Source organism: Cygnus olor, chromosome 3 (genome assembly GCF_009769625.2).
Source record: "Cygnus olor isolate bCygOlo1 chromosome 3, bCygOlo1.pri.v2, whole genome shotgun sequence".
NCBI classification, from domain to species: Eukaryota; Metazoa; Chordata; class Aves; order Anseriformes; family Anatidae; genus Cygnus; species Cygnus olor.
In genome coordinates this window covers 82729297-82753149 of record NC_049171.1, presented here as the reverse complement: position 1 = coordinate 82753149, position 23853 = coordinate 82729297, and the positions used below count along the sequence as shown (strand labels likewise).

The following is a 23853-nucleotide window of genomic DNA, read 5'->3' as shown; positions in this document are numbered from 1 at the left end:
GAAATATGAAACAATGTTTTTTTTTTCAAGGTCTTAAGTTATTCCAAGAGGATATTAAATTCAAAGAGTATAATAAAGTGTATATTAAAACAACAAAAAAAATATTTTTCTCCCTCATCTATGGATTTTGAATTGTACACATTTGAAAATATAATGGAACTTAGCAAAATCCACTGCAGTCAATGGAAGCATCCATTGACAGGTTCAGTGGCTTTTTGATCAGGCCCCTTGGATACTTACTGTTTGTAAGGCATGTCAGTTTGAGTAAGATGAACAGAAGTTGTACACGCAACCTATGATTGTGATGCATTTTGCTTTATTATCTTGGGTGTCAGAAAACGTGGAGTCCAAAAAAGTAGACAGACATGATATTTGATGGATGTAAGACTCTTTTTAAACAGTAATCTAGTGTAGTTGAAGACAAGGGGGCTAATGGTTGGATTAATAATAATAATGTAAGTGTAGAAATTCATTAAAAAAAAACCACAAATGTTTAGGAATATACACTTACTGGATTCATGCCAAAAATCTTTGGTTTAGGGAAATAAAACCCTGTGTTTTATATGTTCTTTAGTAACTACTACAATTAGCCTAGATTATGGAATATATTTTATCCTTATATTTACTTAACATTTTAATTAATTGAAATAAGGGGTAATATATTAACTTATCTGTACTTGTACCTTGGTAGGAAATGTTTGAGATGACTCCTTCCTTCTGTTTTATTCCTTTCCCCCTTTAACACAATATCTTCCCTTACGATAGGAAAGAAATGCCTTTATTAATTCCTTATTTTACTGCTAAAGTTTAACAGGGCTGTCTTGGATAAGTTCTTTTCCCTCATTTGTCTTCAGTTTCCATGGGAAATAATGAAACTGCTAAGGGCTTGCACTGATTCAGAATGCCGTATGGATGAAAAAATCCACTGTGCAATTTTTTTCTGGGAAGACTTTTTATAGAACTAGAAGATCATATATTTTACAGTATATGTAAAAGACTGATATAGAGAACTTAATATATTCATAGAATCACAGAATGGTTTGGGTTGTAAGGGACCTTAAAGATCACCAGGTTCCACACCCCTGCAAAGGGCAGGGACACCTTCCACCAGACCAGGTTGCCCAAAGCCCCATCCAACCTGGCCTTGAACACTTCCAAGGATGGGCCATCCACAGCTTCTCTAGGCAACCTCCTAAATTCTAATCTACTCTCTTTCAGTTTAGAGTTATTACCCTTTTTCCTGGGGTATCACTACATGCCTTTGTAAAAAGTCCCTCTTCAGCTTTCTTGTAGGCCCCCTTTAGGGTAATCTCTCAAAAAGTACTTTGACTATCTCTGTGCAGTTTCAGTACATTCTAACTGAAAGTTATATTTAATACTATAGCATTTTCAGTGTCATTTAGAACATTAATAAATTTTGAAACTCTACCAATTTCTTCCCAGAAATTGTAAAACTGCTCTTTCAGTTGCAGATTCCAATTATATAATTGTCTGAGACTAAATATCAGTATTTATGGATAATAAACCTGGTAAGAGGTAGCTTAAGTGGGTAAATGTGAGGAATAATGACATGCTGCTAGAAATAAATGAATTTATGAAAATAGTTTTACAAGAACACCTTGTTGCAGATTGAAAATTTGGAGTCATTCAAACAATAAAACTCTTACTCACTAGATATGGTAACAGGCATTTTTTCTAGATTTTTTTCTGCAACAGACAGATGGCATTTGATAACTACAATGGCAGGAGTGACTACTCCCCCCCCCCCCCTTTTTTTTTTTATAGACCATTTTTTCCTGAAACCTTGCAGTATTTTTGTTAGATTATTTGTTTCATCTTGTTGCCAGGAAATTTGAAATTATATGAATGTTTGATTGGAGTAATTCTTTTTAAACCTTTCTCTTCTGCATTCTGTGTTTGTGTCTTGAGGGTTTCTTCCCTTTGCAAAGTGTAGCACTTTGCTTTTGTCGTCGTTGAATTCAGCGTGATATATTTTAGATTTTTTTTTTTTGAAATGAGCTAGATATATTAGAGAATTATGTTCTTTGAAGGGCTTGCTCTGAGTTTCGTTATCTGCAAAAGCATCTATATTTTCTTCATCATCCTTTATACTGAAATACTGAAATAATATTTTCTAATATAGTAGACTCATCTGCAGTAGGATCCCAGGAAGACTTCCAGCTAGGTGAGGAATAACTTTCTTGAATGTTTAGCATAGTTGTATATCTTTTCTTCAGTAATTTAATTGTGGTTTCTCTAGTGGTTTTGGAAACCATTTATGTTATGGTGTCATAGAAATAGAAACATAAAGGGAATTCAGGAGATCATCTAGTCCCTCCCAAGTTGTAGAGGCAAGGTCAGATATAATCCGTCCCTGATCAAAATCTTTTTGTTGCTAAAACCAATGCTCTGTTCCAATGCTTAACTATTCTTTCCTAACTCTTATTATTATACCTAATCATATCCTAAACTGTTACTCTCTGAATATCAAAGCACAGTTTCATTAGCAGCATCAAAAACTTTGCAAAACCAGATAATATCTATTGTTCCCACAGTTGTTTTAGGTACCTCTAAAGTAGTTTAACATTGCCCAATATTTCTCTGAGTGTCAAAATCTGATGGTCTATCCTGTAAGTCTGTAGGTTGCTCTCTCTGACTTTAAACGAAAGTATTATGTGTTTACATTTCACTGACCCTTTGGATTTTATCAGTCTTCCTTGAACTATCAGAGATTGATTTAGCTGGCTCTAGAAATATGGTAGCTGACTTCATTAGTCATGCTGACTGTAATATACTTCTTTAAATATATTTAGCTTCCTTGTTCTGACCTATGTTCCTGAAGGTAACAGTTGTGTTCTTTGTCATAAGGAAGTTCTTGGGAATACACAGGGAAAAAACAAAACTCAGTTGCAGAGTTGGAGCGGTGAAGTGCTTGCCCCGTGGTCTGCAGCACGAGTGGCTGTTTTGACTGATGTTCTTCACCTAAACTGAGGGCAAGATAAAACAACCTTTCATTGAGATTTGTGAGATGGAGCAGAATGGCTCAAAATCTTGTAGTTATACATTATGGATTAAGATTTAGTAATTTGTTTTGACTGTCTCCAGAAAGGTTTAAGTCCCTGTGCAATACAGCAATTATGTTTCACTGGAATAAGAAGAAATATATAGGGCAAATTTTAATCCAAATTGATTGTGATAATGACTCTATTTTAAAAATAACCCCATACAATCATGAAGCTGTAGTACCAATAGTATAAAGCTCAAAATAGAGAAGTAGTCATAGGGCTGACTACTCAGTTTTTGTCCGGAGCACTGCTGCTACTTCCATCCAAGAATTACATGCATTTTCTGAAGTAATCAACAGTGAAAGAATTAATAAATAATTGCTATTTTTTAAACTAAATACATTGTCACACACAGAAGATTGGGAAAAACATTTCACACTCCTTAGGATGTGGACCTGCATTTAAAGACAAAACCTCAAATATTTTAAAAAACTTGCACATTATGGTTGACTGTAATTCTTGGGTTTACACTTGGTTCTCTTTCTGGATGCTCATTCTGTGACTGTATGGGCTAGAAACATCTGCTCATGTTTTTGACAACATAGATTCTCTAGTAATAATGATGTGTAACCCTGAAACACATCCTAAAACTGAGACTAACAGGGGGTGTAGACTCCCATGTTTTACATGTTCAAATGTAATCTACTATATGGTCTAAATTGTTATATCTTCAGATAAATACACGGTTTATCTAAAACATGAATATCGTCTGCAGTTTTATTCCCTTATTTCAGAAAGGTTATATTTAGAGCTGGAAAAGGTTCAGAGAAAGATGGCAAGTTTGCTTAAAGGTATGGAATGAATTTCTTGTTATCAGCCCACTGTTAAATTCTGCCAAGGCTGTTTACCAAGGCTTCTTTGTTGTGGTGAAAATTTTTGCTCATGAATTACAAATTAGCAGAGCTTATTGGTTATAGCAGCTACGGATCAAATGCTAGCATTTTGTTTTCATTGCTCAGACTGTGCTGTCAAAGTGCATGATATTAGTAGCAGTAATCTTTCCCTGCTGTGAGTCTTGACTTTCTCTGGGCCCCAGATGAGAAATACAAGCTTCTTCATTTCTTGGACTTAAAAAAAAAAAAATAAAAAAAATAAAAAAAAATAGTGTTTAAAGTATAATTTCTAGAATGCTGGTGTTGTGAACAATCCACTGTACCCATCTTCCTAGAATGCATCTCTTGCTTACTTTAGAATAAGAAAGAAATTCAGAATAAGCTCTCATCTACTCTTTTCTCTTGGAAATTTGCTTTACTTTCATTTACTGATTGGAATAACATCATCTAAGGGCTTTATTTATTTTTTTTCTCCTCTGAAAAAAATACTATTGATTTTATAGATTTGATTCAAGATATTTTTATTCATTACTTTGCTCAAAGAACTTCCCAAGTCAACAGAGATTTAGAGAAGTACTTGCACATTTCCATTATTAGAATTAAACTGTAGTGTATCATAGATGCATATTTTATTTGAAAACTCCATAAGTGGCAGCAGAACGAAAATACAATTTTATGGGAAAGAAATAGCAGTATAAATAACAATTTTATAGAGAGAATTTGAAATAATACTCATTTTCACATGGGAAATACAAAGATTCAGTGGCAATGACATGTTTCACGAGACATTATGTAGCAGGAAAATATGTTCTCAGAACTAAGAAGCACGTGAAAATGCTTTGGGCTGTGTTTATACTGGGGTAAATGCCTCATTTTAAAATTGCAGTAGTAAACATGTTTGATTATGTGTTAAAATTGTTCTCTACTTTGTGCGTTACATCAAAAATACAATTGATTTATGTAGGCTGCAGCTGTACTGAACTATTATTTGAATACCAACCTGTACTCAGGTATGGTGAGCATTGGGGGTTGTGAAGCAAGGCCTTAACATAAACCAAAGTACATGCCCACAAGCAAGATGGGCAGGGTGAGCATATCAGGTGCACCTTGTCCCTGCCACGTCTGGCCTTATGCAAGCTGTAGCCATTTCCCTGACTTGTCCCCTGAAGGCACAGTATGGATATGTCTGCCCAGATTCTCAGTCTGCCGTATTACTCCAAGGAAACCTTCAGTGTGTCTTGATTCCATAGGCAAGTGCTTCCAGCTTGAATAAAACAGGCATTCTACACTTGAGCTTGTCACTGCTACAGAGGCCCAGTCCTCACTTATCTGTATCTTGCCATTCTTCATCATACTGTATGATATAACAAGTAATTAATATTTGATCCTACAGGAGAAATAAACCTTAAATGTGCCTGCAGAAAAGTCCTGAAGTTGTGTAAACAAGCACGCTGATTCTTCAAAATTTTTTAAAGTATCAAAACTATTAACTTTGCTTTGATAGACATTGCCAGTCTTTACATTTGCCTTTCCATTTATTGATATCTTATTCCTCTCAATAGGAGACTCTATAAAAGGAAAAGTTACTGACTTTCCAATTTTTATTTCCACTGTTAGGTTTTGTCACTACTGAATAACTACTTGCTGTGTAGGTGTGTCTAATATGCTGGGGGCTGTGTGAGGTGACTATAGGTTTAGAATGGAAGCCAGGTGGTAAGAATTACATGTGTATCAGGTTTCTGAGGATACAGATTACAAATCTTAGATCCCTACCTATTTTTTTTTTTCTTTAAATTAAATCTCAAAATGGAAATTTCTGTGTTGGGTACCAAATCATGTGGCAGGGTGATGAATGCTCAAAATATCTAGCAAATAGTAGATTGAAATTCATTTTCAAACTGTTACTTGTAAAATAAGCAAGAAAATGCTCTTTGGTTATTCATCAACAGAAGAGAGAATTAAATTAGATAATGTAGTAGACTTTAAGAATTACTTCTGTCTTCCTGACTGCAATGAAGAAAAATAAAAATAAACTGTTCAGGATCGATTTAGAATGTGTGTGAACTACTCCAGTAGAGTTTGTATAACAAAGGCACATACACTGTCTGATATGTGAAACTGCTTTTGAAGTGAGTGCTGTAGAGTGGCTGGCCATTGATAAATTGAAATCACTTTTTCTTTATGCAATTTAATACCTCCCCTGTTGGATATAAGAAATTTATCCAATAACAGCATCTTAAAAGATTATGTTCAAAAGGAAATATAATTTGCACACGAATACTCAACTTTCCTAACAGATGTTTACTGGATGAAAAAAGATGCTAGCTATGTGACAGAATAATTTGCACAATACTAATTGGAGGCTTGATTTTGCCAAGCAGACAAAAGGATGATCAGAAAATGTGTAGTAAGTTAGATCTGAGGGACAGCTGTGCTCACATGTTGGAAGAATCTTCACAGATGTGGATTTATGAAACTGAGTTTTATGGCAGCAAACCAAAGATGCTATGACTCACTCAAATTGAAAGCTTCTTTACTTATTCATTACTTTTTTTTTTTTGACATGTGCACTAGTTAACAAAGACATAGGACGTTATCTAGTTACAGTGCGTTACTGTAGCTTTTCCTGAAAAAAATGTTGCCTATTTTGACGTAGAAATACAATACGTAAATACAAATGTGGGTTACGTAAATAAATTTAAAAAAAATCTGTAGAATATCAGGAAAGGTCTTTATGAGTAATTACTTTTCATAATGCAGTGTGAAGAATTTTTCAATATCAAGCACCAGCTTGGAAAATACTGTATTAGTATATACTCACGTTTTCCATCTGCATATTCTGATGATTCATTATTATATAAATGGTGCATGCTACCCTTAGATTGTCCAAAAAATCTCAGAAATTTCATTAAGGCTTTAAATATGTTTATTTATACTCACAGTTACATTGGAAAGTGTTTGAAAATGCTATGTGAAAGGAAGAGTTCCATTTATGAGTTCTGTTTACATAAGATATTTTAGACTTGCTAAGTTTCCACCTAAATTTTAAGGTGTTTTACTCTTAGATAATAGTATTCCTGTTGGGAGTCTGCAATAATACTTCAAGTCTTTTCTTACCAAAATTTTAGCAGAGAAAGAGCACATCCCCCAGATTTGTATGATATACAATATTACTTACGGACATCTACAGAAAATTTGTGATATTAAATAACTGTACTGATCTATAAACCAGGTTATCTCAGTAAAAATGGATTGTTTTTATTGGGCAGTGGTTGAATTCCAGCAAGCTTTTCTAGTTTCTGACTTTTCACAGAGTATTTTTTTTTATGCTTTAACTATATTGTTTTCATTTAAACTTGTTGAGAATATTTGTGCATATTCTCTGCATGTATGTGTATAAGGCACTGCCACATCTCAGTCCTGTCATATTCAGGGCTCTCAGTTCTTGTAAAGATTATGTATAAGTTTTACCTCTCAGAGTAAGAACTGTAATTCACATTAATATTCTCAATCAAATCAGTGGTTTAGACATCCAGAAACAGAAGTAAGCCAAATATGTAACTTCTTTTATAATAATTTATTCTTTTGGTTTCCTCAAATAATAATTTAGTAGACTGTAAAAAATACAGTCTGTATTTTAATTATGAAGAGAAAGAAGTAAGTTATGGTCTTGTTATGATCAGTCTTGTGACAGATCAAGGTTAGGATGAGCTTTTAGGCAATGCTTCTTAACTCTATATTTAGTTGAGCTTATGTTCTTAAGATAAAAGTATGCACATAAAATACAAGATAATATCATCAGAGCCAAAAACAATCAGTGGTTTCCAAACAGTTTTCAATAGACTGTTTTTTTTTTCCCAAGCTTTGAAATTATTTTTGTTTGCTTCCTTTAAAAACAATTTTGAAACAGTCCTAGCCATAATCTATGCAGATAATGGCATTCTCTGAAAAATGGAATTTGAGGTTCTTTATCTATCTACACTAGATACCTTCTATTTCATCTTGTGGCAGGTGCACAGGGGCACAGGTATTTTTTGAATGTACAAGAGAAGTCCTCCACTAGTACTAGGAAAAATGAATGGTGTCTCATCCATCAAGGAATGACTTAAAAGCTTAGAGATATAAATGGAATAGGTAAAATTCCCTGGAGCAATTTAGTACAAGAATATAGATACATTCACTTTAATGCCAGGGATACTTGGGTTATAACCTCTTCTGGAGCTGACCACCTACAGCCAGCAGTAGTCCCAGTGAGAATTTACCTTTTTGTACCCATTTGCTTGGTTTCTACATAGGTCCCTGCTGCGTAGCCGTCTGCTAGATTTGTCGCTTTACCTATTGTCAGCAGCAAGCTGCTTGCCAGCCCTTTCTCCTCTCCAGCCAGCTGTCATTCTGTTGTCTTTACTGCCTGCTTTCTCCTTAATAAGTGTTCTGACTTCATGCTAATCAGTTCTTTTTCATGGATAGAGGTGGACCTGAGCTGACTTGTGGCAGAGAATTGCAGCACTTCGCATTATGCCTCATGAAAAAAAATAATAATACAGTTTTAGATGTATTCCTACACATGCAGTTATTAGAGGTATGCACCAGACAAGGAATGTATCTCATTAAAGTTCTCAATCCAAATATCTTCAAAATCTGATATAGTTATGATTTGGGCTTGATTGTAGTTCCAGTAAACTCTGAAGAAACAGCTCCTATTTCATTTATATGTACTTATATTCCACGTAAAAGCTAAACAATACGAATTGCTTCTATTTATAAAATTATTACAAGGTTCAAGGTTAAATAAGTTATCATCCTGGCATTCTGAATGCCAAACAAACATAAATTAAGAATAGTATTTATTATATGGGCTTCTCTTTATTGATTTTTTTTCTCCTAATTTTGAACTCAGACTTTCCTGATCTTTCCCTTGCCCATGGTGAAGGATCAGTTCTGTTTAGTTTGTTCTTACCAGTGGTCAAAGAAATGAACTTGCATGGTTACTGAGCAGTACATATATTAGCATATTCTGTTCAAATGGTATCCAGAGAAAAACAATGCAGGTACTGCCACCCCCCATGCTTATGCAACACTGGGATGGATCTCCATATATAATATCTCCATAGCTAGATAACCTACATATTCAGCTGCAAACTTAACTAGCAAACAAATTTGTCTCGTAAACCTCTTTTTTAATTTTATTGGTTGCTGAAGACCTCAGGCTGATAAATACATACATCTTGAATTCAGAATATGAGTTAATCTGACCTGTCTTCTGGAACAATATTTCTTTTGTAACTTTTCCTTTCCAGACATGCAGCATTAATTCAGACTTTGTCAAATTATTTTAGTTATTGAAACGGTTTCTCTTCTGCTGTAGGAAGGTGCAAGCTAGTTGCACTGGTATCACTCAAATAGTTCCATAGGGATCATTTCTTTAATCTACCTGTTGCTGTAAATTTGTCTGTTTTATTTATTTTTTTAATCTTCCTCTCACAGCATAAGTTCCTCAAATGCTTTGCATGAAAACCATTTTGTCTCCAAGTTTCAAAAACAGTTTATATTACAGTCCTTCATTCACAGCAAGGTATTGCAACATTGCTCTGGCTGGTTAGTAGTGATACATCTTGTTCCATGTTTGATTAATTTCAAAATGAGCATTTGCTTGGAAGAACTTGTTTTGTGCTCAGTTAGCATTGGGAAGGTCAGCTTCCCAGTATCCTCTTTTGCTTTTTACGCTCTATTTTGCCTATATTCATACAGTCTTCATATAACACCAGTATCTTCCTTCAATGCAGTTTCATTGTGTCTTTTTTCCTTGGATAATATCTCAAAACTGCCATGGTTCTGTAATTCTGTCTCACCTAGAGAGTGCACTTTGAAGTACATGCTGATATATTCATCATTTCATACTCTTTATTCCAACTATGGTTTGAACACTAGATTGTCTAATCATTAATAGTTTTACAAGAACAAATGCTAATTGAGGAAGAATGTCATATCACAGGCTTTCTTGAGTAGTAGATCTAATCATTTAACTAGAAGCAGAAAGTATCACTCCAAGTATTCGAAAAAGTATTCATCTCCATGTCACACAAGTTGTCTTATATCTGATTATTTATTTATTTATTTATTTATTTTGTGGTGATTTGTTTTCTGCCTAACCACCAATACCTGGATGAGAACAGGAATAATGTGTATCCCAAATGGTGGATTTTGTGTTCACAAAAATGCTAAATATAGAGATTCTTGGCAAGTAAGACATGTATTTTCCGGATCAATAGCTGTATTTAGAGATAGATAACATAAAATATTCAGGTGAGTGTAAATATAAACATGATTGAGTACAACAGTTACACATTGCCACAATCTAATTCCTGACTGTGGCCCTTTGTAGACAGGCTGCTCTCCTACTATTTTATTTAATTAAGGTAAGGTGAAAAGATAGCATTCCAGACACAACAGCATTCTAGATGGGAAAGAGAAAGAAATAAAAGAAAATCTATTTCTTGACAAGAAACTGAAAATGGAAGACACAGCAGTTGTCAGTCTTCTTGCTGACAGAAGAAAAAATGAATGGTTTGTTCAGGCAAGGGCTACAGTACTGTTGCACAGAATTCTATTTTTTTAGTCACACCTTTTCAAAGCCACCAGCCAGAATATTGGCAAAGCCTCATGTTAAAATCAGGACTACAGAGTTGATGAAGATGTGTGAACTTGAGTTTAGTTAAACCTAAAACAATTGCAATTGACTGGCCTATTGTCTCCTTATTGTCTCCTCTTTCTCATGAATGATCTAGATGTGAACAGACAACATTGCGTTTATATTAAAAGAGGCTTTTGTTCTTCTACCATACTTTCATATTCACAGTAGTATGTAAGCCTCCTGGAATCCTATTTCCTCTAGTCAACTGGTGGAAGTAGTTAATAATGTTGTCATTACAGCACTGATGAAAACAGAACTAAGAAGTTAGTGTAGAAGTTTCTCCATAGGTGATAGTGACTGAATTTGGAGAGACCTATTCTTTTGGAAAAGATAATTTGTGATTGAAAATGACTAGTAGCACAAAGAAAAACTGTGTAGAGATACAGGTGATACAGTGTGCAATCCCAGACTAAGAACTTCTGATTTGTTGCCTGAGTGTGTAGATCCACATCCATAGACCCTAATACTTTTCATGCATGTTGTCAGACTTCAAGAGTTGATGGAGCTTAAATCTGCTGAAATGCTGTACAAAGATCTGCAATGTAGCAGTGTATGCTAGTTACTGCTGGCTTTGCTTGTGGAATATATTCTGCAAATTGATACAAGCTCTATGTCTCATAGAAAGTGAAATTTGAGTTCTTAACAAATAGCTGTGAGGAGACAGCATCAGTGTGCTTTTCATAGCCAATCAATGCTTTTTTTCCCTTAGGCTTCAAGAGATTGAAAAGAAAATTTCTGTAATTACCAAAGCAACAAAGAGTCGCAAAGTCTCAAGCAAACTGCAAGAAAGAGATCAGGAGTCTTTACTAAATATGTAGAAAAAGGAAACAACAAATAAATTATCAGCATTTTGTATGCATTAAATTTTCTCAGTCAACTGGATTTCTTTTATGTGAAGTACTTGCAGAACTGGAACTTGAATGAATGCATTGATTTTTTTCTCCCTAGGCTTTCTTGAAGTAAATTCCAGCTTTGCCTGCCTGAAGGAGTACTTCCTAATTGACATATTACAAATTTTCCACTTGATGTCATTTTACTCTAGTCAAGTTCTGGTGGTAACTTTCCCAGAGTTGTCAAATGGAACAGCAGCAAGATTGAGCTAAAATCAGGGAAACAAATATATATAAATAAATATATATATATATATATATATATATATATAAAAATGTTAGCAGTACGATTTGCATTATCTTTATTATATAGAACCAGTGACCAGTGCATTAGTTCTGGACAGGTTCTGGGAACTGGCTGTGGACAGAAATGAAAACAAATATCAGCAACACTTAATATAATTTTGAAGTTCAAAGTGATTTTTTTGGGGGAAAAAGAAAAAGGATTCTTTTAATGATAAACCTCTGTTCAACAGGTATTAATTATTATTCTAAGTCGAAGTGTGATTTTTTTCAGAGCTGCAGCTCTTACAGGCATGAAACCAAAGCTATCTCCTGTTCTTTAACATCTGTTTTGTTTTGTTACTTAGTGTTCATTGGTATCTGTATTTTTCACTTGATTATGTGTTTTTAGAGTGTTTACCTTTGTTTAATTAAGTTTTTCTTTCATCAGTGATACAGGTAAAAACTGAAATTCTGTGTTGTACTTATGCCATAGCACGTCCCTCTAATAAAAAGTAACTGTAATATAAACCAAACAAAACTATTTGCTAGTTATAAAATGTCTTTAGCTTTTTTTTTTTTTTTTTTCTGAAGAAATGTAACAGTTTTAATTGTAAGTTCATTATGCTCCAGTATGTAATAATGCAAATCTAATGGTAATAATGCACTTGGAGGTACAACATAAGGATTTTGGTCATTAGTTTTAGACAACATCACAAAATTTGTATAGCTACTACTTTGAAATGCCCTAAAATTACTGAATAGACCACCAGTCAGCAACCTGACTCTGAACTGTTTGCATTTAATTGTAATTTAGCTGACCCAATTGAGCAGGTGGTTGGACATAGATGATCTTCAGAAGTCCCTTCCAATCTCAGTGATTCTGATTCTATGACATCATATAGTAAGTGACAACCATGTGAAAGTGTTTGAAGGATGATGTGGATATTTACTGGAAGTCAAGCAGGAGTTGGCATGGGAGGAATCTGTTAGGATAACAGCAGTGATGTTACTTTATTTTGGACCTATTTCCTCTCCCTTGAGCCTAACCTTGTGTTTCATAGCATATTATATCTAACCTGATTCAGGCTGAATGTTTGTAGAGCAGAAGTCTTTGCCTCTGTGTTCCGAAAAGTGCTCCTTGTGTAAGTAACACTCATATTAAAGTTAACAGATACTTTTTTTTTGTGAATTCCGTCCTGAGTAACATGTTAATCACAGAAGTTTCTGAAGTCTGTATCTTTAAATTGTTAGTTTGCTTTAGCACCTACTTATTATTTCACAAAATTCTTGGTTAATCTAACACCCCTGGGCAACTAGTATTATACAAGTGTTGCAGGTTCCTTCAGAAATACTTTCTAGTGAAAACTTATAAGAATGGAAGTCTTCACACTTTAAAGGAAAGTCTAATGAATATATAACAGGCAAGAAATAGCACATAGTTATTTTCTCCAATTGAAACAGAAACAAGATATGTCTGCCATCAAGATGATGGACTGCTCAGTTATCTGCTCCCTTTTGTTCAGAATGTCACACCTGAGTTTATTTAGAACATAATCTTTCACTTTGCTGACATGGGTTTAATGTATGCATCTTTTATTTTTTTATTTTTTAATACCTAACTTCAGTTCTTAGAGCTACCCAGCATGGGCTTTTGACCCTTTCACCATGATTAATTAACTAGTACTTGCAATAAAGAAATGTATTGCCTTTGCTTTTAGAACTGTTCATCTAACTGTAATCCCTGCTACTTACACTATTCTATTGTTTTTCTTAAAATGGCCATGGATATTAGCATTTCTTCTGAAATCATCCTTGCATTCTTTCATGGTGTAAAAAGCAAACAAACAAACATGGGCTGGTGACAAAATAGCATTTCCTTTCATTCTAAGTAAAATGATCACATGCTATTAGAGGTCTATGTTTTCTTTTTTTCTTGGATTTCAAACATACTGTTTGTTTATGTTACAGAACTGCTACTGAAGAGAAAAAGGCGGCAGGTAGTTCAGAGAATCTCTTTTCAACCCATTAAGTTTCTACTGCATTAGTATTTTATAAGAAGCTAACAAAGAAAAAAAAACAAACACACCCTTTCCTTGGTTATTTTTTTCTTCTTTGTGTACTTGCTTAGAAAAGCTCGTAAATAAAGGTAGCAAAGAGAATGTTTAATGAGACTGAAAGACGGATGTGTTATCTGAATCTTGTCATTCTTTTCCTATTGTAACTATTTTTCTAATTTGCATCACTTCCATTATGAGACTGCAGCTGTTAAAATTCACAAGGCATTTAGATCTGCGTAGCAAGTTTATGAGGTGTTCCAATTTGTGCATTTGAAACGCCTTTTTCAATGTTCTTGTTCATCATCCCATGCTGTTTATTCCTGTGGATCATTGCCCTTCCAAGACACACCAGATATTTTTCCCATTTGTTCTTGTTGAAAGTAAAGCTTTCCTGATTTTTTTTTGTTTATTACATATATATATATTTTTAAGGTTTAGGTTTGTTTCTTTAAGATGGGGGAGGGTTTTGCAATGATTTCTAATTGGATATTGCCATGTAATTAGCCAGCTCAGACTTCCTAGCTGTGCTATGCTGGGGCAGGTGTTTATAGAAAGCTTTAGCAATTCATTGTTTTTATCCCATGAGGAAGACCTGTAAAGAAGAGTGTTTTTTTTTTTTTTTTTTTTTTTTAAATGATAACAAAATGCTGCTTGGGTTATTGCTAGTCCTGCAGTAGAAAGCAGTGAACTCTTAAGGTCCTTAAGAAAGGTGATATGATTCATGAAGATAGTGATTGATTAGAGCTGGGTGACAGACCATATATGAGTACTGCTCAAGCTACCTCCACATTCAAGTTTGTTTTGCTGTGTTTGCACTGCCTGTATTGCTGTGATAAGTCAACTTTCTGAAAACTTTACAGCAGAACTAGGGGAGTTGCACTTTTTTGACGCAGGAAGTCCTCATATTTGGGTTGAAAATCATGGGAAAAAATATAAGTAGGGGGTGGCACCTCGTGACCCCCAGTGACAGTTACAGCTGCTTCGGGTGTTTTTGCTAGTTGGCTAGCAGTGCTTGCTCTCATCACTCGCAAGGAAGAGTATAATGAAAGAAATAGCTTGTGAATGCCTCTGTCAATGTGCTATGAGTCAATGGCAGCTTCGACTGCTTAGATAAATGCTTTTGTAGCAGTTTTATCATCAAAACTTCTTCATAGGGGTATTGTTTGTGCTTGGTGAAACAGAGAAACTTGAGTCCCAAGATTCCCTTCTAAAGTAATTGTAAAATTTGTGTCCCTAATTTATATCTGAGACTAACAGAGATCCAAGTGGCAAATTCTATCTACAATGCTCGATTTGTTGGTAAGGGTTAATGATAGCTGCTTTTAATAATAATAATAATAAACTAGTAACAGTTGAAAGCAAAGGGGAATATGGAAATACTACAAGAGAACGTTGGGAGATTTGGTATGCATCTTGTGAGAACATTTCTAAGCTTTGCTTTTCCTCATACATCTTTGTGTAAACAAGGAATTCATATTGAATTCTTGCAGAAGCAAAAGGGAGGGGAAAAGCAAAAGGTTAGAAGAAACAAATCATATTTTCAGAGCAATGGTAAGTAAAAACAAACAAACAGACAAAACCTAAAATTATCCATTTTATGATGATCTTAACATGAAGATCACAGTGAATTCTAAAATGTTTTAATGTTTTTCAATAACTCCAGAAGAATACTGAGAACATAAAGTACTTTTGTCCGCACATTTTTTTTTTCTTTGGCTATAGGCAGTTCTGCATAATTATGTGAAGAAAGCCTCAGCCTTTGTATCACAATTTCCTGATACTTCTGCAGTAATGAAAATGGTAATTCTGGTAGGTAGAATACATTAGCATTTTGTTTGTTGTTTCATGTAACACACCTTGCTGTAGTAGCTGTTGTAGATTTCAGCTGAAAAACAACACCCAAAATTTGGTCTCAAATTTGCTTATATCACAAACCATTCTGTTAAGTACAAATAGTAAACTTGACAGTTATATGAGACACTTCATATCAAGGTAATTTTATTGTAGTGATTAAACGTTACATTTGCATTGCTGCTATAGAATCACAGTACTCTCCAAGCCTGACCTTACAAGTATCATAAAGGATTTTGTGAAGAAACAAAACTTGGGACTGTCTTTATATGGCACTATGATAATATATTGTAATTACCCTGCTGTAAGCGTTTTACAATTTTTTATGGCTTTATAGCCCCCACAAACCATACATCCTTTTATATATCAAAGTTACATCATTATATGTGCCATCATACTTTTACTGCTTTAATACCAATTAGCAAACTCTTAATTAGGTAGGCCTCCAAGGAGCCTGCTTTGTTTCTATGTTTACAACAGCAAACAGACAACTGCCCTCAGTCATTGATGAAGGCAGTGCTCATTAGCAGCTGCCTGTGCATCTCCTGTCTCATGCAATTTCCACTTTTGGCAAGACCATGCAGGTAAATGTTAGGTTAAGTGCTTTGGATGCATTTCCAAACTGTGGCAGCAGAAGTTACCTGTTTTTCCACAGGAAGAATATCTGAAAGATCTTACTGGGTAGAAGGGCATGTTTCTGTACTGTAAACAGATTTGCATTAAGCAGGTCAACTACAAAGTTTCTCATAACCGCTTTCTTTTCTGTGCAGTGGGAGAAGAACCTACCTTCTATTCCACCAAACCAGTATCTAATCCAAAGTGACTGTTACACTAAATAATGATCAATAGCCAGTAGAAACTGGCAGCATGGCTTTTCTCTGTAAGAGAGCAAGCTTATTGACAAAAGTTGTTCTTGAGTGATGGGAGATGGCAAATCCATGTGGTGTTCTTTAGATTTAGTATCATTTTTGCTGAGTTTTCATTTGGGTTTTATTTGAACAAGTAACCACAAATAAAATGGTCTAGTAAATGACTAAGAACTAGATAGCCTGATATGTGTAAGCGTTTGATTTGAAATGATAAATGTAAGGAAATCAAGCAGATTTTTTTTCTCTAATGCATTTTGTATTTGGAAATTTATAATAGCCATGGAAAATTGTTCTTTTAGCTTCATATTCAAAAGTTTCAAGAAACTTTTGTCAGGTGTTGAGACCTGCTTGATTTGTGTTCAAGATTGGACAGACTTAATTACTTTATCTGTAGTCAGACTTCTGCCTTCTCTAGGATTTACTGAAGACTGTATGACTACACCTAAGAGTACTGCAGATTTTGTTTAATAGCAACAACAGCAAAAGCAGATATATATTAATTCTTAGGTTTCTGTATATGAACAATAATCTGTAAAAGTAGAGCTGAATGAAAAAACTGTTTTTTTCTTTCCCTGTCAAAAAATCTATTCCATTCTTGTAATACACTCATGTTATTTCATTTTGATTTGTGAAATCTTGCCATTTATGACTGTGTTGTCCAAACTTGTGAAAAATTGAAGACACATTCTGATTATAAAAGTTGATTCTGACTCCACTTTGAAAAGCTCTTGAATTCATTGTTAAAAAATGGTGTTTAGCTGGATTCCTAAACATTGGTGTTGGTCAAAAACTCAGCAGAGTACTGCCAAAAACTGTAGACTACAAGAAACGTATGGAGTTGTCAGCTATGCCTCAGTGTTTTCAGTTCGTCTCTCTTCAAAACATGAAAAGCTAAGATAGCACACTTGTGTTTGTGTCAGAAATGGAGAGAATCAGGGCAGCTCAGTAGAGCTATGCATACAACCCTAATTATGTTTTTTTTTTTTTCCCCTGTTTTTTGCAATGCTTGAATAACAATCTAAGTAATTGTTTTTTAACATTTTAATACATATATAATGTTAGTACATATGTTTGTATAGTAACCACAATTAGATGAAAACTAAAAAATAATAAATGCCTTATCTGGGAAAGAAATTACAGTCCTGTTATAATCTGCACTAGTGAATAACTTTATACTTTGCGTAGCCTAAGAATTTTTTAGATTTTCATTATTTGTATTTTATATGATCCTTTATATTTTTGAGAGGTGAACATTGTGTTTCTGAATCTTTCTGAATCCTCAACATTATAATTCTTCCAAAGAAACTGAAAAGCAAATTGGACAATTTATAATCTCATATGTAAATACTGGTGTCTTCCAGATGGCAATATAATCTGGAAGAAGTTAGATGTATTTTATTTATTTGAAATGTGTTTTGGCAAGTGACATTTAATAGTCATTCACAAAGAGACCATTTGCTGAAGAAAGCATTTTTTTGCATAATAAGAATGAACATCTTTAGAATATTAAGATGAGAAAATTGAGTTCTCAATAGAATTTAAATACTAACTTCCAACATGGCATTTTCTGTTTCTATCACTTAAAGTCTGCAGTATTTCGTGCACAGCTTCTGTATTAATGGAGTACATATATTAAGCTTAACACATAGCATAATACTAAAACCATAGTATCTGCTACTTTGTAGTGCTGAAGAACAGTAATTACCCCTTCAACCCTTGAATTGCTGGTAGAAATGCAAAGTTACTGTGTCTTTTTAATATTTTGCTTTATATTTGCTAAGACAATTCCATATGAAAACATGATGATATTCTAAATTAGCTAAATTAGACTGGGTTTAAAATAGTGAATAAACTGTAGAGATGAAACAGTAGAGAACAGTATAAATATCTAAAGATTTGTCACAATACTTGGAATACTCCAAATTACATCATCTTTGCTTTGTCACTGAGATGATGGGATTAGTAGGCAAATCACGTTAAATCAAAATGCCTTCAAAGCTGTTTTTCAAAAGTCAAACTAAAATTTCTGATTCAAATAAATAACAGCACTATTTATATTTGTAGATCAGGTTCTGCTCTGCTCTAACCTCTGACTAAACACTGTTTCAGTCTTACTTTATAGAATGTCACCCCTGGGGAAACATTGGACCTGAAAAGTATAAGACAGGAAGAGGAAGGATTTTAAATGGGTACTCTGCTGCTGAGTCCTATCTTTGGAGAGAAATGGTATTTCTGTGAATGGTTTTCTAGACTGTTCAGTCGTGCAAGGGAAAGGAAGGAGCAAAGAGAAGAGGGAAAAGGCTGGATATCTGGTTTTGTCTGTTCTGAATGAGTTTTATTACGAGCAGTAGTTTTTATCCTTGGAGCCAGCTGGAACCGGCCTTGTTCAGCACAGGGCAGCCCAGGCCCCGCCTCACAGGGGCCCGGCAGCCCCTTGCTGGCACCAGGGCACCTGGAGCCAATTCACTGGTGATCTTATAGCAGCTAAAAACATCTGTTCATATAATATTCTGTGATTCTTCTAAAAAAAAAAAAAAAAAAAAAAAAACAACCCACAGTGCTGAAAAAGGAATGGGACACTTCAGTCATGGCAACAAACCATGGGTTGGCAATCACAGTGGTGGCAGCTGAAGGTGTGAGGTATACTTACTCTCCAGTTTGGCTGCATTTGCTGCACCTGACAAGGCTTCTACCAGGTTTTGTATCACACATTTGCGGCTGAGTGATACTGAAAGAAACATTTCAGAGTTGAAACAGAGGTCGGAAGAGCATAGGTACTCTTACTGAGAGCTCAGAGAGAATGGAGCTGCGAGTGCTCTGGTGCCTGAGGAGAAGATGGCTCCTGGCTGCTGCAGGCTCTTAGCGACGCAGGCACTCCGCTCTGCACTCTCAAACGCTGTTCAGAAACTGGGCCGACTTTGGCCTGAGCATCTACAGCAACCTGTGTTTTTTAATGCACACGTGCCTATGGTACCAGGTAATTGTTTCTTGACATTGAGACGGATTTATAAAGGGTGAAGTAACTTTTCTAACAGAGCACCAGAGAGAAAAACACTCTTTTCAGCATTTGTAGAATTCATACCTCACTGATTAAATGACCTTGGAAAGCCTTGAAAAACAAGACTTCCATACCTAGTGTTTTTAGTGTCTTATTTGACAGACTGATGACTCATTTATCTGTCACTCAAACTGCAGCATCTTAAACTCTGAAGAAAAAGAAAAGTCCCTATGAATTACTATGCTTTGTTATGTCTGTTACTAAGAAGGTAGAAATGTTTCCAGTTGCAATGTTAAAGCAAAGTCTGATTTCAGTTATAACTTACTGAAGCTTTGTTCTTTGTAATTTTGTAAAACTTGTGACTAGACTTGGGTAAAAAGCTGTGGCACAGTTGACCCAGTTTGAGATCAGGGCTGAGGTCTTGGATTGAAAGGCTTCTGGTGGTGAGATAGGGACCAAGAAGGTTAGAATTTCAGCTTGGGAAAATGAGCTGTATAGTAAAAGTTTAAAAGTAGATTGAGTATGCATGTAGGGTCCTTGCTTGAGAAATTAGCAGATGAAATTTTTTACCTTTTCACGTCACTTGTTCTTACACACACAACATTAGTCTGAGTTCAAGAATTAAGTCTGGATCCAGAAAAGCAGAATTAATGGTAAGGAGAGAAAAAAAAACTTTGTTAAGCCTAAGTATCAGCAGGTAACTATTTTGACCCCTGTTCTACTGTGAAAGATTTAAACAAAACAAACCAACCAAACAATATGCAGGCATAGGCTCTACCACTTAACAGTAAGTGCAAAGGTATTATGAATTATTCCCCTTGAATATGGGTTAACCAACTTGGAATGGCTGAAATGCACATGTGTGCTGCAGTGTCTGTCTCATATCTTTATGCTGTCAGTATTGGCACCTATAAAGTTTCACACTCCTCCCCTCCTCCAGGATTATTAATGTCACGTCATTAATTTTTCAAATACTTTTCTTTTGGATCATAAATTTAGCACGCTTGCTTTCAAATTAGTTGTGGCTACTGTTTACATGTGGTAGGGCAATTCATTCCTTTTTTTGAAAATGAGTTAGGATTTTTTTTTATTAATATAACTTTACTTGGAGCAACTATTGTGGCTTGGTAATTTATGATAAAAGCCTGGAATTTTTCAAAGAGGCTGTTTATGAATATTCTTTTAGAGACCTAGTGAAAAGAGATCATTGTTTATTAAAAATATTCTGAAAGCTTTCCTAACTTTTTATGCTTAGACTTGTGGAAACAACTTTGCAATCTTTCAGGATTCTGCCTTCTCATATCTGTATATACCTTGGGAAGTTTGAAATGGAGTGCTTTGTCTTTATACTAATTCGTCAGAGGAAAGACTTCAGATGTTATTTTAATGCAGCAAGAATTCCTACCACATTGATAGCTTAACAAAGAGCTTAACACTGACATTTTTTCACTTGCCTCTCCGTGTTTAAAAATGTAAGAAATCTGTGTATATTGATAAACTACAGTAATGTTAAGTATATAAGAGGAAAATCTCAAAAGTCAAGTCATTGCTAAATTGCCTACGCAGTATGGATATGTGCATCATTATAGGACCTTTAACTATGAGCTCATCTACTCTTTTTCTCATGGGAACCTGGTTCATTCAGAGCATACTAAGTGAAGACTGTGTGGAATAATTGATATAGTCGTACATGAGTTTAGAAATCAGGATGTATAATATGGCTCCAAAAAGAAATAAATTTGTATGCCATATTTAGAGCAGGTATCTGTTTTTGCTTTAACTAATACTGAAGAAGAGCAGTTATCTTTTCTCATATTGGAAATTTCATATTCTTTAACAGAAGCAAAGCAGTCTCTTCCTGTTTCACTCATGTGTAAGCTGGGTTTGAAAGGACTGCCATGTTTCCCTTATATTATTATAGTTAGTATTGCAATGGACATTATAAAATACCTCTGTTATTATTTCATGGTGTACATAAACATATAACAAAACCTTAGTTATGGTGAGTAAACTGTATTGATATAAATTTGAATGTGTATGTAGATGTTAACAGTTAATTTTCAAATATGCAGTAATAAGACCTTTGAGTATAGACAAGATGACATGGTATCGCCACTGGCTCACAGTGTAAGTCTTTTTGTCACCCTTTGATTATAACAACAACTATTTATTTCAGTTTTTTTTTTGCATAGAAAATGCAAGTGTGCTAATAAAAGGCTTGCTACAGTATAAGGGGAGCGGTTGTGGGAATTCCAAGAAGAGATTGCCTTTGTAAATTTCTATTCTCGTAGCCGTAGCAAGGTGTTCTGCAGTACCATCTGTTCTTCTGAGAGCTTGACACTGAAAGATTTATCAGACATTAGATTACAAATGACACTATGTTTTGGATTTTCTTTAGTAGATTATGAAAGGACTGATATCTAGATATAGCCCACTCTCACTGAATCTGCTCTTACTTTCGAGATTTTTCCTGTAGGTAGGAAACTGAAGATAAAAGCTGATAGCCTTACAACAGGAAAAAAAAAAAAAAAAAAAAAAATGTTCTGGGTCTTTTAGGTGAGTTAGAGGCATAGGGAAAAAAAATAAAAATAAAATTCAGAATTACAAACAGAAGCAAAATAATATTTCTGGTCTTGTTTCTGCTGCTGGATTCTCTTGCTATCATCAAATAACTAGCTTGGATAGAGTCAATAGTTTAAATGCATTAGATGCTAGCACTATGTACAGTATCTATCTGTTGAGGACACAGTCTTGAATAGGAACACAAGGTTTTCCCCCTTTTCCCCAAAAACGTCAAAGAGAGTTTGCAACAGTCAGGTTTTCAGTATGAAAATTTCTTCACAGAACTTCTTGTCTTGCTGTACACATTTTACAAGTATTTTACTCTTGATGTGGAGACACTGTATTGCTGTATAAAAGTTGCAAATGACTGTTGTCATATTAACTCATTGAGACTGGTTGAAGTTCAGAATTCCATGATGCAATTTTACCATTCCAAACCAAAACTAAACTTGAAAGAAAAAACTGTTGTCTCCCATCTCTGTAACTCTGAATTAAATTAAGGGAAACATATATTGTCAATTTTTAAGGTATATAAAGTATTTAATATTTTATAGTTATATTGGGGACTGGTTATTTACTTTAAATACAATATAATTCAAAATTAAAAATATTAAAATTATAATAGAGGTTTAAAAAACAAACAAAAAGGAACCTGTTTTCAGTGGAAGGAACAGGAAAGGGGGAATGAGTAGTAACAGTAGGTTCTTAGATCTATATAAGCGTTAGTATTCATTGAGATCCATGTTTGTGAAAATCATTGCCTAGTAACTGGAGTGTGATTTTAAAGGTGGGTTTCTTTGATAGTATGTATGATGCATATCTATCTGATGCTAGAAAAATCTCTATACGTTTTGATAAATTGTTTTGTGAGCTCATCATTAAAATACCACATGCTTCTACTATTTTAACCTTTTGATAAGGTCACTGCTCTTAATGTGATTCTTCTGTAATTGAGCACAAACTATCTGAAGGTAATTTGATTATATTATTAACAGTTTTGGTGAAATGTACTAAATGCATGATTTTTCATCCAACAGTACCAACAGTCTCCCTGTCCTTTCTGCTCCTCTTTCTTTTAAAGTTAGTCTCTTTAATAATCTGGATAGAAGAAGCTGGTGGCATGGTTCAGTTGTGGAAGAAGCGAGCGGCAGCAATGTTTTCAAGCATTTATAAAGTGGTCTGATTAATGGGTTGCCCAAGGAAATGGTGGAGTCACAGTCCCTGGATGTGTTCAAGGAAAGGTTGGACCTGGTGCTCAGGGACATGGTTTAGCGGGTGACGTTGGTAGTAGGGTCATGGTTGGACCAGATGATCTTGGAGGTCTTTTAAAACCTTAATGATTCTATGATTCTATTTAAAGCAAAGAAAAAGGAAAACTTCTAGCTTGAGGGCTGAACTGAGATGTTGGTCTCCTGAGAAGATTCATCAGCAGTACTAGTATTCCCTCTCCCCACTGTTTGTCCTCCTGTGTATGCCAGCACAGTTCTCTGTAACGGTGCGCTGAAGTCCAATTTTGCAATCAGCGTGGCCTTCCCACACATCCCAGGCACCGTTTTTCATCGTTCTTTGTACTTAGGAGTGAAGAAACTGAGGTTGATTTGTTTAACAGAGTTATTTCTTTAATAGCTTCATTCCATTTAATAGTTCTAGCTGCTTCACTGCCTGATGCACAGTTGCGTAACCTTGAAGTGCAGAAGGGAGAAACTCCTGGTGAATGTGGAGGGGTTGGTTTGTTTTCTTATAGCGGGACCAGCTCCCACTGCTGTAAACTCATTTCCGGTCAGACAACTTATGTACAGCATCCACACTGTC

General features: G+C 34.8%; 1 protein-coding gene and 1 long non-coding RNA gene across 9 annotated transcripts in view; both read left to right on the top strand.

Annotated features, from left to right (window-relative positions):
• Positions 1–23853, top strand: part of RGS7 (regulator of G protein signaling 7) — a 260078-nt gene that overhangs the window by 58557 nt on the left and 177668 nt on the right. The window lies entirely within an intron of this gene.
• LOC121067776 lies at positions 15266–19032 on the top strand. Of its 2 annotated transcripts, none has more exons than XR_005818441.1 (3): positions 15266–15312; positions 15484–15570; positions 18591–19032. It is a non-coding gene; the product is annotated as an uncharacterized LOC121067776 (long non-coding RNA). The 2 variants fall into 2 exon arrangements; XR_005818440.1 differs by lacking the exon at positions 18591–19032 and adding an exon at positions 16383–16551 and having other exon boundaries at positions 15275–15312.